This window comes from Loxodonta africana, chromosome 21 (genome assembly GCF_030014295.1).
Source record: "Loxodonta africana isolate mLoxAfr1 chromosome 21, mLoxAfr1.hap2, whole genome shotgun sequence".
In the NCBI taxonomy this organism is placed as follows: domain Eukaryota; kingdom Metazoa; phylum Chordata; class Mammalia; order Proboscidea; family Elephantidae; genus Loxodonta; species Loxodonta africana.
This window is the reverse complement of record NC_087362.1, coordinates 55,456,104-55,471,149: the sequence shown is the minus strand read 5'-3', so window position 1 is coordinate 55,471,149 and position 15,046 is coordinate 55,456,104. Positions and strand designations below refer to the sequence as shown.

Here is a 15,046-nt window from a genome sequence, read left to right as displayed (position 1 = left end):
AATATTCTAGGGCTCCCTTCCATCCTCGTGCTGCCCTGATTTTTGCTTGTCAGCCAAAGAGGATTATAAAACATTGAGACACACAAAAGTGAAAGATGTTCAAGTACCAAGAGGAGCTACACGCTAGAGTCACTTAAAATTCTGACAACTTGATTCCTTCACAATAACTCAAGGTGTACAACATATCTCATGGCTATTCCTGGATCAATCTCCTCACTATTTATTTTGTGCCTTCAAACCAAACACCCTCCTTGACCCCTATGCAGCATTCCACAAGTTCTGCATTTGAAATCCTCCTACATTCTTGGTTTGGGGTGTAGGCACTCTTTCTTAACAGCACAGCGACTTTCTTCTTTCCCTTCACATCACCTCTCGAAATAGAATTCTCCTCCTCCTCCTCCCCTCATGCCTCTCCTCAGACAATGCTGCTGCGTGATTTCCTCCTCATTGGATCCATATCTGGGCGGAAGTATCATCAGCTACCTCCCACTAGCAAAACACTTTTTTTTTCGATTCTTATTTGAGATCATTGGTTTTAAAATTTTAATTCTTTTTCTAGGAGACCTGGTGGCACGATGGTTAAGCGCTAGGTCACTAACTAATAGTTTGGTGGTTCGAACCTACCCAGCGGCTCCATGGGAGAAAGACCTGGTGATCTGTCCCCATAAAGATGACAGCCTAGAAGACCCTATGGTAGCACTTCTACTCTGTCATCCGGGGTCACTACGAGTTGAAAATCAACTCAATGGCCCTTAACAACATTTTTTTTTTTCCAAAAAATTTTAATTTGTACTCATGCATGCAGTGCTTTTCAATAGGGCAGGTACAGAAAAATATTATGGGCTGTATTTTGCATATCACAAGGGGAAGAAGCAGTATGGCTAAGTGACTGACGGGCAGTGGTCAGTCATTCTATGAGTGTTTATCAAGCACCTACTATTATCAAACACTGTCCCAAGTCCTAAAGGTACCGTGGGGAAAACAGATAAGGAGATTGTTCTCACAAACCATATTTTCTCAGTGTAAAACTGGGGTGGAGGGGGGATGTTGCCATGTACAAAGCTACTGGGATCAGGTAACCAGGCTGTATAACTCACTGACTTTCTGGCCTCCAGCCTCTTCGTTTATAAAAAAGGAAGAGTGATACTTACTTACTTACCTTGCAGACAGGAATGAGACAAAAATACGTAAGCTGCAGGAAGCATTTATTACCAGTGGTTCTCATCCACATAGGCCACCTTTTACCTTAGGAGCAGCCCAGGTTACTGGTGGATCTCAAAATCCAGATACAATTATGTTCCATGATAGAGAGGCAATTGTAGGGGAAGGGAGCTCCGTACCTCTCCAGGATAAGAGATTATTAGACTTGTGTAAAGAAGAGGCAGAGTTTGACCTTGCTGGAGGCAAGCCAGAGGCAAAACCAGTTATAATAGCAAGTGAGGTAGATATTCTAGTTAATAAAGAGTTACCATATAGATGGTTAGTAAGAGCAGATTTTTATAGGTCTATTATCCCCTTAGTGACAGTTGTCAAAACATATCAGAGCTGTTTTCCTTTAAAGGTATTAAAAGGCTTACGCTTTTTATTCTCTATATTAAAAAAATTACAAATATATACAACTTCCTTTTCTTCTCTGAATTTTTAAAATTATATATGACTCCCTCTTCTCTTTCTTTTCCTAATTCTTTACCAAGCTCTTTTCAAACTCCAGTTCTCTTCCTTTCCCTGTTCAGTGTCAGTGGAGGCTTTTGGGTGCCTTTGTTCCAAGCAATCTAAGTGAAGATGCATATTAGGGAAATAAATATGTGGTGTGTGAATGGATATTGAAGTTCCAGATTCTCTGTATCTCTACTTCTATCAATTCAATTCAATAGCAGTAGTAGTTAGGTGCCCTGGAGTTGGTTCCGATTCATAGTGACTCTAAGTACAACAGAACGAAACACTGCCCGGTCCTGCCACATCTTCACAATCATTGCTCTGTTTGAGTCCATTGTGTCACAGCAGCCACTGTGTCAATACATTTTGCTGAGGGTCTTCCTGTTTTCCCCTGACCTCTACTTTACCAAGCATGATGTCCTTCTCCAGGGACTTGTCCCACCTGCTAATATGTCCAAAGTACATGAGATAAAGTCTCACCATCTACCTTTCTAAGCAGCATTCTGGCTGTGCTTCTTCCAAGGCAGATTTGTTCATTCTTCTGGCAGCCCATGACATATTTAATATTCTTTGCCAATACCATAATTCAAATGCATCAATTCTTCTTCAGTCTTCCTTATTCATTGTCCAGCTTACACATGCATAGGAGGCAATGGAAAATATCATGGCTTGAGTCAGGGGCACCTTAGCCCTTAAAGTGACATCTTTATGCACCAACTACTAATGACAAGGATGAAGAAATTGAAAATTTTTACCACCCTCTGCGATCTAAAATTGATCAAACTTGCAATCAAGGTGCACCAATAATTACCGGTCATTGGAGTGCAAAAGTTGAAAACAAAGGTCAAAGGATCAGTAGTTGGAAAATGTGGCCTTGGTGATAAAAATGACTCTGGAGATCATATGATATTATGAGCTCCCTATTTTACTCATACTAACCTTATGTTGGCACAGTAGAACTTTGCCATAGGGCTTCTGAAGCTGTAGTCTTTATGGGAGCAGATCACCAATACTTTTCTCCTGAGAAACCACAGGTGGGTTTGAACCACTACTTTTCAGTTGGCAGCTGAGTGTTCAACCATTGTGTCACCAGGGCTCCTCTATATAGAATAAATATACAAATAATGGCTATGTGCAGGCCTCTTCTGAAGAATGAGTGGAGATTTAGAGGTGACTTTTCTCTACCTCTAAGATAGAAAACTTTGGCCAAAGAATGCACAAAAGTTGGACCAGTACTGCCCTATTTAACTGGGAGCTCTGTAGCATAATTAATTTACAGCTGTGAAATATTCTGAACACTTTAGAATCGAATTACTGTTGTGCTTATGCTCACTCTTACATAATATTTGCACATGCAAAAATTCAGCACCTTGACATTTGATGAAATGGTTGCATGAAAAAATGAGGCAAATTGAGTTAGAGACAGGTGGTGGTCATTGGCACAGAGAAAGACAGCTTTTTGTCAACACAACAACTGCAAGTGGTAATGCAAAAATGCAGAAGTCAGGGCCTGAGAGGAGGAGGGTGGTGGCTTTGAAATGCCACTTCCCACTTAGCTGCTCCTGGGTCAGAACACACAGCCTTGGGCTGTCTATGCCTGAGATCTATGGTTACTCCACCAAGATAATAAGGGTGATTTTTGTTTTGTGTATTAAATGTGAACAAGCCTCTATTTTCACCCAGATACATTTTCGAGCCATTTATCTATTCTATCAACAATTCCCAGTTCTGGTGTGGCCCCGTATTGAGAGATGAGGATTCAATGTAGTGATATTTGATTAACATCTTTCAATGAAAATTCTGAGTTTGGCAGGTGAGGGAATTCCTGTAGTTGGATAGAAAATACGTATTGGGTAATCTGAATATGATATTGTTGTTGTTGTTAGCTGCTGTTGAGTCAGCTCTGACTCATGGTGACACCATGCACAATGGGATTGGACCATTGTGATCCACAGTTTTCAGAAGTAGATCACCAGGCTTTTCTTCCTAGGCACCTCAAGCTCAGCCACCACCTGTCTGTTGGTGAAGGCTTAAAGTGTCACTATGATGCTGAACAGGTTTCAGTGTAGCTTCCTAAGACAGACTACGAAGAAAGGCCTGGCAAATATTTCTCCAGTTAAACATCAAAGTATCTATGATCATCCAATCTTAAGATGTAAAGAAATAAGGTTTCAGGGATATGAAGTATTTTAGTCAAGGTCATGAACTGAAGAATGCTGGGGACAGCAGGTGTCGAACTTTGACTTCAAAGCCCATGCTCAGAACACCACCCCATGTTGTCTGTTGTCTCTCCTGGAATTCTAACTCATGTTCTCACTGCCTTGAATCCTCCTTGCTCTCTGAGATACAGTGACCACTCAGAGGATTAGCTTTGTTAAAAATAAACGTTTATGTAACACAAAAACTTTTGTCTTTTTGTTTCCTTTCAGCATATTTTTTCAGTTCCTTTAGATGCCAGTCTTCAATAACTATTTCCAGAGTGTAGGAGGCACATTACTTTGAGTTCATATGAAATGTAAATAAGACAAATACTGTTTTAAAATGTGTTTTCCCTCATTTCTATTTTCAAATGTGATAGAAAGTGATATTCTCACAGAATAAATTCCATTATGACAATACTGTAATTTGGTACACCTGGTGGATAGAAAATAGAGTGAGGGAGGGGAAGGGGTGGATTTATTTCAAACTATTATTGAATACTACCGCCTATCTGTCAGTTTGTCTGGTGGCTTGGGTGTTACTGTGATTCTGGAAGCTATGCCAATGGTATTTCGAATGCTACGGGGTCACTCATGGTAGACAGGTTTCAAAGGAGCTTTCAGACTAAGAGACTAGGAAGAAAGCCATGTTGATCTATTTCTAAGAATTAGCCAATGAAAACTTAATGGATCACAAGAGAACATTATTCAATTTGCTTGCTTTGGACACATCATTAGGAGGAACTGATCACTAGAGGAGAACATTGTGCTTGGTGAAGCAGAGGGCAAGCAAGGGTGAGGGAGACCCTCGGTGAGATGGATTGGCCCAATAGCACAATGATGGACTTGAACACACCAGCCATTCTGAGGGTGGTGCAGGACAGGACAACATTTCCTTGTGTTGTGCAGTCACCATGAGTTGAAGTCAACTGGAAGGTAGCTATCTATCCACCCCGTCTATCTACCTATCTACCTGTCTATCCATCTATCCGCCTGTCCGTCTACCTACCTACCTATCTATCCACCTATCTGTTGTAGAATAACTACAACAATGTATACAAATATTTATAAAAAAGCACACAATGAGTACCAAATTTAAGACATTTTCTTGATACTCAGTCATTTAAAATCCTTGTTCAAACAGGTACCTAAACAGGGGTTCTTCTTTCTTTGACTGTTTTACCAAGGAGGAACTGAAGGCCAGTTATGTTCAATGCCTACTTTTTCAATATTTAAATAATTAACCAGCTTTATTGTCCAAGGTCCAGTACATGATGTATTCTAACATTATTCTTCATATCTGGGGTGGCTAATGTACATTCTGATGAGAATGAGAGCAAGGAGATAAAATCTGAAGTTTCTTTCATCATGTAAAAATAACTGTTATTATGATTTTCAGGTATAGCTCATGATTGTATTTGTTGTTAAATAGCCAATTAAAAAATCTCAGCTCCTGTCTTTCAGAGACCTACAGGTTTCAGAGCACAAAGGTGGCTTATGAGATAGATAATACCACAGCAACAAGATTAAGGTGAATGGGATCGAAAGGAAAGCTCCAACAGTGCCCTGTCACACACAATAAAATTTTACCGCTCACGAGAACTACTTTTAAAGAAACTCTCCACATATTAAAAAAAAAAAAAAAATCTGATTATGGCTACGTTTACCTTTACCAACCAGTTCAACTCTCTTCACCTTATGAACACTAAAATAGCTAATTTACTAACGTTCACATTTCTGAACCTCATGGTCACTCAAATAGCTCCCCTTGTAATAAAACAATCACATTTAAGATTTTCAGAGGAAAAATACACACAATCACAAATTGAAAAAAGTTACTCTAGCATAATCCTTAAATGGAACCCCCTGGTGGCGTAGTGGTTAAGAGCTACGGCTGCTAAACAAAAAAGGTCGGGAGCTGGAACCCATCAGGGATTTCTTGGAAACTCTATGGGGCAGTTCCACTCTGTCCTGTAGGGTTGCTATGAGTCAGAATTGACTAGACAACAATTTTTTTTTCAAATCCTTAAATCATTGTTTTCAGGGTTTTTTTTTTTTTTTTCCTCCCTTTGATTTATTTATTTAGCCACATGCTCCTAATACCTGCTGAGAATTATTCCCAGACTGTGTCTTTTTCCACTGTGCTTAGCACAATACCAGGCACGTAAAATCAAAAAACCAATTGCGATTGAGTCGATTCCACTCATAGCGACCCTATGGGACAGAGTAGAACTGCCCCAAAGAGTTTCCAAGGAGCGCCTGGTGAATTTGAACTGCCAACCTTCTGGTTAGCGGCCGTAGCTCTTAACCACTATACCACCAGGGTTTCCAGACCAGGCAAATAGCAGTTTAAAAATCCATTTACTCTACATATGTTTATCAAATAGCTGTTTATAGAGAGATTCATTAATTTACCTATTAGAACCACATCATTTTCTAAGTGTAAGGAAAAAATATATAAATCTTCAGACCAGTACTTCTACTAAAAATTTCTTCGAAATCAGTGTTTCACTCCAAGTGGAATGTCTCACAGGTTTTTGAAGATTGGACTAATTTCCTTGAGAATGATTATTCTTTTCAAGTAGCTCTATTTTGGATCCCTCCTCTCCTACATTCCTGAGTTATCCATATCCAAAATCACCTAATCTAATTATTCTGATTATTCTGGGATGTTCTCTTATTTTTTTTTCTCTTTTTCTTTCATGGTATCCAACTCTTTCAAATATAGTAATAATAATAAATCAGCTGTCTCAGGCCCTTACACATTCCCTTCATAGCACTTTAGACAACAAACAAGAACCTACCTAAATGATGCAATGATTAATGACTGTTCCTTCAGTTCACCTGTAAGTTCCATGAAGACAGGTCTGTGTCCTTTCTAAACATCATTTTGTCCCCTATAGTGTAATAGCCCAATAATTATCTAAACATTTACAGATCTCCTCCACTTCCTCGTCCTTCTTCATTTCTAGACTAATTGACTTTATTTTTTTCTTTTTTTTCCTTAACACTCTCCATTTGCACATAGAGAGCTTAATGCATTAAAGTTTGACTGACAGATGTGGTCAGAATATCCAGCTCTGACTTTTCCTACTAGGTAGGTTCGAGAAGTTAACTTGTATATTTCTTTCCTTATAAGCAAAGTGAGGACCACAGCAGCCACATCATAGAATTATTGAGAAAACTGTAAGAAATGACAAAGAATGGGTCATCAATAAATGGTAGATCCTTCCTCTTGATTTTCTGAACAGGACATAATTGATTGGGATGACCAGAGATAGTGCCACCACTATGAACGAGAAGGCACTGCCCCTGGAAGGAGAGACAAACAGTCTGGAGAGAATGCACTGGTATTGTAGGCTATTTTTATGTGGTACTATGGGTACATTCTTGTGTCCCTAGTTTGCTGGCAGCGATGTCATAACTACTGTTTCAGAATAATCAGACGCTAATATATACTGACTACAGCAGGAGTCCAAAGATGTATTCTTAGCTTTCAGGAAGCATCTATTTTTGAAACCCAGAATTCCTTGGAATCTGAAATTCACACTGTCCAAATATTTCTGAAGAAGGCCTGTTTTCTAACCATGCCCATTCTTGATTAAATGTATTTACTGATTCATTTATAACATGCAACACTCGGTGAGAACAATGTTAGGCACTAAAGTACATGGTGAGGAAAACTAGGTAGGATTCCCGCCTTCATGGCACAATTTTTTTTTTCTTTGTTTAACAGTCTTCCTTAAAAGGAAAAAGATTAGTATCTCTCAGGTTTTAGCCCAGAGGGAATAATTTAACAGAAATGTTTCTGGGTATTTGCACACTCCTTCTACCTCCAGCTCCTTAGTGGACTCCCATTCGTGCATTGGAACCTACCTCAGAGATCACCTTCGGCTTAGAGGAGAAAGATTTACAGTGTTAATTGACCTTCTTTGAGCTTCCAGTAATAAGGTATATATCTCTATCTTTGCCTCTTTCAACTGCATTTCATGACTTGTTTATTGGTCTATTTTTCAAACAAGAATGTTGGAAATTTCTTCTCTTTGGGAACTTTATTTCAGATCACCTTTGCCACAAAATATAAGTATTGAGTACAAGTGATATGTTTAATATAGTTCTGAGTGCTGAGGATGCAGAGTCAGGCTGTGTGGGTGGAGAGGGACAAGGGACTACACCAATAAAATCTGCCACATTTAAAAATAAACACAAAATGATACATGATAGGGTACATTTTGAGATGTATATAGGGGATTGCTACGAATTTATTCCTGTAGATACTGGCTAATTTTTGATAGTCTCAGACAGGTCAAGTCATATGAGGATATCCTCAAAAGTGATAAAAACAAAACATTGGCTTTCTTGACCAAGCCATTTTGAACTTCTCCAAATGAAACTCAGGGCCATATTTCAAAGGAGAAAAAAGAGCATCAGTGTAGAGATAGAAATTATGACTTAATTCATAGACTTAATGTATAGTAAATTGGGGAAAATCCTGGATTCTAGCTGATTGGCTCATTGGTTAGACGAGTATCATTGAGCAATCAGTATTTGCTTTTGCTTCCACCTAATCCCTTCCCAAAACACCAGAATGACAGAATGTGTTACATTTTGAGATGCCTGTGTGATTTTTACTCATTCTGTTCACCATTCATATCCAAAAACCCTGGCTTCTTCAGGAATATCAAGAATACCATGTAACCATACATCTCCTTGACTCTAGCCTTTGTCAGCACTGGACAGCTCCCTCTGGATTTAAGAGTGATTTGTTTGACGGTGTGGTGGAGGTATCATGACAATCATACTACTTTCAGCTTTTTTTGACTATTCTATGTGCTTGGTTAGAGGGGGTCATTTTTAATAATCATAAAACAATTACTCTGACCACAACATTTATTCAACCTGTTTTACTTCCCCTTGGGGATAGCAAGCAGCAAAACTAATGACTGTCAAGGCAGCTGGCTGTCACACTCACTGGGATATGAGGATTTAATCATCAGCAAAACTGGAGAGGGATGGAATTTGTTGGAGATACACACCTATGAATTCTACCCAGAGACCACTTATAAATTTAAAATTATGTTTTGTTATCACCATCATGGAAACCCTGGTGGCGTAGTAGTTAAGTGCTATGGCTGCTAACCAAAAAATGTTGGCAGTTCAAATCCACCAGGCTCTCTTTGGAAACTCTATAAGGCAGTTCTACCCTGCCTTATAGGGTCGCTATGAGTCAGAATCAACTCCACGGCAGCAGGTTCATCACCATCATCATCACTATAATCATTTAGTTTGCAGTTATTTTGGAGCAGTGCAGTGAGTTTTGAATTTATATAAGGGTAGAATCATGGTTGAGACTCTCATTACTTATTAATTCATCCATCCATTCATTCAACATATTTGTGAGCTATAAGTACCAAGGAAACCCTGGTGGCATAGTGGTTAAGTGTTATGGTTACTAACCAAAAAAGGTTGGCAGTTCAAATCCACCAGGTGCTCCCTGGAAACTCTATGAGGCAGGTCTCCTCTGTTCTATAGGGTCACCATGAATCGGAATCAACTTGATGGCAGCAGGTTTGGTTTTCTTGGTTATGTGTACCACAAACTTATTAGCTGTTTAGCTTTGGCCATATCACGTAACCTCAAGGAGCCTTATAATGCTCCTTTTTAATAAGAGATGTAAAAGTAACTACTTTTTTTTTTTTTTTACCTTACATAGTGTGGGGACTAAATGAGAGCAAGAGCAAAGCCACTGGCACATAGTTTGTTGCTGCCTACATTTTTTATTTAGTGCTCACTTGTGGTTCTTCTTCCTGAAATGTAAAGAAAACGAGAAAGGCAATTATCTTTTGCTTTGATTTCTATTGGCCTAAAACAAACATAGAATCAGATGCTGACCTTCTTTAGTTGTTCTAAATGTGCGTGTGCATATGTGTGTTACTTTTACAAGGAGTGTCTCTCTGCTGACTTTTTTCTTCCAAAATTGTAGAAATCTATGCCTTTACTCTGTTAAAAATGTAAATGGTATAAGTAGTTCATAAGAAGGATATCCTCATAAGTGAGAAAAGCAGTCTTTGGCTTCCTCTCAAATTTTGCAGTCTGTTGGCCATATGCCTGAATTCTCCAGGCATAATTCCTGTCCTTCTTCCAGCAGGCTTAGAAGATCCTCCACATGGTACATAAGAAGCCACCCTAGATACTTCACCGCCACTGTTCACCTACTTCACGGGAGGGCCTGACATGGGGTAAGGGGTTGGCAATTCCTAAGAAAGAGTCAGCTGTATGGTGCATGGAGATTGCTTGGCTTTTGGCCAACACTGCCATGAAAAGAAATTCTTCATCTTCTAGGATGTAACTCTCCCAGCAACTGGTCAAACCAATTTCTCTGCTCTCCATTTCCCAGCTGCCTTCTCAGTCAATCTTTCAACTCCAAATCCTGGGATTTGAATAAAATTGGATGACTTGAATTTAACGTTACCGCAAAAGCTTCAGGTAGCCCTAAGTGGAAATGTCATATTTAAAATATTTATTTTTTTGCACTCAACAAAAACAAAATAGCCAAATTAATAATTTTAAAGATACCAGTAACTTATGAGGATTAAAAGCAAATGACAGAGTATGTGTTATTTTTTCGGTATCACAGAATGATTAGATAATAGTATTATTAGCATTTTGAAAAATTGAATACTTAGATCCAGAGAGGTAAAAGAGGCTATCCAAGGTCACACAGAAAATTAGTAGAAGAGTTTGGATTTCTAAATTCTAGCCCAATTCTATTTTTAAATAGAAAAATCACTGAAGTAAAAATGTTTTGATACCATTGAGGAATAAAAGCTTTTTAATTTCCCAAGATCACCCTGCTTTCCTTTTTTTTTTTCCCCTGCCTCTAAGCACATATTCCCCTGTGACTTCCCCTTACTGTCAGCCTTATTTAACAGTTCCCCCAATGCCACACCCTTCATTTTTAAACTGACACCAGTTTTCAGGACACATCCTCTGGTTTCAGTACCTTAGAAGTCTTCCTTGCTCTCCTCTTTCCATATAGGCTTGCTTAGCTGACACTCTTCTCTACCCCCATGTCATGAACAAGAGGATGTGCACTATGTTATCACACTACTTTCATTGTGTGTGTGCATGTGTGTCTGCATGTATGTGTGAGTATGCGTGTGTGTGTGTATAACTTTAAGGATTTCTCATTCACAGCATTCTCCTCGAGGAGCGACATCAAGACATATCAGAGTATAGATGTTCACTAAATATAATTTAAAGTGAAATATGAAGGTATTCCCCCCACCACGCATTTCCCGCCATTGTTCATCAGTCTGATTTTATCTTAGTATTTCTTCTTGAAAGTCTGCACCAGGCAAATTCATTGGCTAGTGCCCTTGGCATTGAAATAATAATCTCTGCAATTCCAATTTAAAAGAAACCTGGTGTTTGCTGTTTATTACTTTGGCTCAGAAGGCATGAAAATGACTCAGTGCCACGAAGGCATTTCATGAAGACCCCATGTATTATCTTGATTTTTCTAAAAGAGAATCATTCATTACACAGATTTTTTTTTTTGGCCAAGGATTATTTTTCCTTAGCTCATTTTTACAGGTTCCACTGAGACAAATGTTATTTGTATCCAATGAAGAAAGATAGCCTGCGTTTCAAAAAAAGGTCAATGAATTAAGTTAGTTTATTTTTAAGCAGGTCATTTTTCATACTCTTGCTTGCCTGGAGCAAAGTCGATACTGTCCTGCAACTTCACCCAGATTTCTTTAGGTAATTAAGCATTCATTATTCAAATGCCTTGCATTTCATTTTGACTTTCCATCTTCAGTCACTCAGGATGGACTGCAACTGTTTTCTCAGTGCGATCCTGTTTAAAAAACTGCCACATTTCCCCCTGTCTGCCCAAAATGTTACAAGCAAACATATGGTACTAGAGGTGGTGGGGGGAGGGACAATAACAAAAAAAGAAAACATTTTTAGAATACAAGTAAGCTATTTTCAGCCTTTTTAAGTATTGTAATAAAAGCTGTTCATGGAAATATTACTTTATTTTACCATCACTATTGTCTCATATTTTCTCTGACACCGCTCTGCCTCCTATGTCTATAAGTAATGGAGACATGGGCCTATTTCCAAGTACTAAGGCCCTTGTCCAAACCAGTGGCAGCCTTTGGCAGGAACTATGCCACTTGAGAGGACAGTGATGATACAGGGGATTACTGAAAAATTGGAGTTTGGGATCATACAGACTCACTTCTAATCTTGCTTTTAATACCTTAAGCAGGAAATTCATCAAGTCTGACCCTCTATGCTCTCATCAGCAAAATCGTGATGACGTGGTTATTGTTGTTAGGTACCAGCAAGTTAATACCTACCTTAAAATGTTGTGTGGAGTAAATTAAATTTGATGATGCATGTAAACTCAATTAGCAAATGCCGAAAACATAATAAATGTTTGATAAATGAGGCTGGTGTTTACATTTTTGTTGTTTTTATTCTTTCTGATGTTACAGTTTGAAAGGGAACTTGATGTAAAAGTGGGGAAGGCATTTCACCTTATTGTCTCTGAAACACCATTTCCTAATCTGAAAAATGGAGATGTAAATTCTTCTCTTTACAGTTTGGTTTAGTGCTCTGTCAAATCTAGAGTACTGAGCAAACACAGAGATTCTTTCCTTCTATTTTTTCCCATCATGGTGACCTCTGAAAGAGAACACTATATTAATAACCATTCTTTCCTTGGGTAGCAGCCTAAGAACCTTTGAATCTCCCTATGTGATCCAGAACTAAATCTGGCCAAGAGTTTCTCACAAAATCTCAAGGCTCATTTTTGCAAGTACAAGAATAGCATTGTGTTGCCTAGACACTTAAAACATAGTATGAGACTTGGGAGTGGCACGAATGTTAGTCCTAAATGAATCTCAACCCCAAAAATTCACATCTGAGAGTTAAAATTGTGTTCTTCCCACCAGAGAAGCAGATGGAAGGAATATAGGGTGGAAACCAGGCTCCATCCCATATCTGGTTCTTCACATTCCTTCTCCATGACTTGTGGAAAGCTTTTGTCTTTCTCTCTCTTATTCTGACTCAATTATGCTGGCTCACTTCAAGAAGGTATGACATACCAACCATGTAAAGGGCCATCTTGTTAGGCAACATATCAGAGACATATTTGTCTTATGTAAAAAGTCCCTGCTCATCCCAGGAATTTTTTTAATTTTTCTAGAATTGGGATTGCTTAGTCTAAATTAGTGTCAACCAAGCCAAAAAAAAAAAAAAGGAAAACAAACTTCTTGCTCTCGAGTCGATTCCAACTCATAGCAACCCTATAGGACAGAGTAGAACTGCCCCATAGGGTTTCCAAGGAACATGTGGTGGATCCAAACTGCTGACCTTTTGGTTAGCACCCAAACTCTTAACCTCTATACCACCAGGGTTTCCATTTTCCAACTGCTTACAAAATAATAATAATATAATGAAGGTAAATGTTATTTCTTCTATGTTTTTCTAGGACCAAAAAAAAAGTCCCTTTAATCCCATTGTGAATAGCTTTTGTACCCTCCCTCTACTACGCAAACACACACACACACTCAGGCACATCTATCAATCTCAAAATAAACTTAAAAAGAGAGAAAATGCATCAGAGATAGAGTCAAGTTTAGACAATGGGAACTACTATCGCTCTGCTTTTACTTGAATGCATTCCAGCGTAAGGATGCAGGCATTTACACAAAAATGGAAACATTTCACTCAGACATATTTACATCTGAGCTAGAGAACTTAGGCTGACCCCTTATTCATTATTGGATTTAGCCCCCATTCCCATCCTTATTGTGTCTGCTTTACTTAAAAACCTCAATGTCATCCATCCAGCCAATATTTATTGAATAACTACTACGTGTGTTCCTTAAGAGTCGCTCATGTCCATTACATTATCCACAATACTGCTAGAATCAACTCTCTAAAATATAACTGAGATTTTTCGTATCCGCCAAATTAGAAATGAGAGAGCTAAAATGATAATACTCATAACTGGTGTGTGTGCGTTGAGATAGACACTCATTCTTCTGAGCACAAATGTAAGTATTTGAATGTTGCTGACAAAAACAAGAGCAATATGTATCAAAAAGGCTTAACATCACTTTAATTTTCTGTCATACTAATGGGTTTTATCATCTACACCCCATAGAAATTTATTCTTTAGATACAATTTATTAAAATGATATCACCAGGCTTCCATGTATTTATATTGGGGGAAAAAATGTCTCTCACAGTGGATTGTGAGATACTTGCAAGTGACTTGCCTTGGTAATTTTTTCTCCCTGTATTTGTCTTGGGGCCTAACACAGTGAAAGCTCCATGGATATTTGCTGGCATAGTATCTATGTTACACTGGTAATGGTGAACAAAAGGACTCAAATGAACCAATGGCCAAGGAGCAAAGGAGAAAATGATAAAACTCCACTTAGGCAATTAACACACTTTGGACTTACAGAGCCCATGTACCAGAATAATTGCCTAAAAAAGTAAAGTTCAAAGGAATCTGTCAGTGGCTTTGAAATTAAGGACCTCATTGTGAGTCCCAAGTCTGTCACTGTGACTTTGGCCAAGAAATAAGACATCTCCAGATTTTCTTTTTTTTTTTCCGTAACACCCAGAGCTGATTACCTGCTCTGCCTCTTCCTCAGGGTCATCACAGGGCCCGGATGAGGTGAGGTTAATGACAGACTTCCTTCTTGGCTGAGGAAGAATATATAATTATGCCTCCAATTAATGCATTTTATGAGTTCCTTCCTGTTTCTAAATCTAAATTCAATTTTGAGCCATGACCTATTTATGTACAAATGTGCTTTTTCTCGCTTTTTAATGCATGAGGATTTTACTCTTGGAATTAAAAAAAAAAAAAAAAGCAGAGGGAGGCTTTCAAATTTTAATTTAATTAATAATTGCTTTAATGGTAAGACATGTAAACGTATCTCAATAATACTGAAAACCCATGAATCAAAGAAAAACAATGCTATGTGCATATGTGCCTAAATACTGAATTTTTTATCTGGAAATTTGTTATTAAAATCATCAGATATGGAAAATACATGCAAATAAGATTGTCTTTAGTAATAATTTTTAAAGTGCTACACACACACACACACACAAAATTCATTGTATTTAAAAGAGTTTGACAAAACAGCTTTAATGTA

The 15,046-nt window shown here is 38.3% G+C and overlaps 1 protein-coding gene across 1 annotated transcript in view; it reads right to left on the bottom strand.

The window, feature by feature from the left end:
* Nucleotides 1–15,046, bottom strand: part of CDH8 (cadherin 8) — a 146,394-nt gene that overhangs the window by 113,922 nt on the left and 17,426 nt on the right. The window lies entirely within an intron of this gene.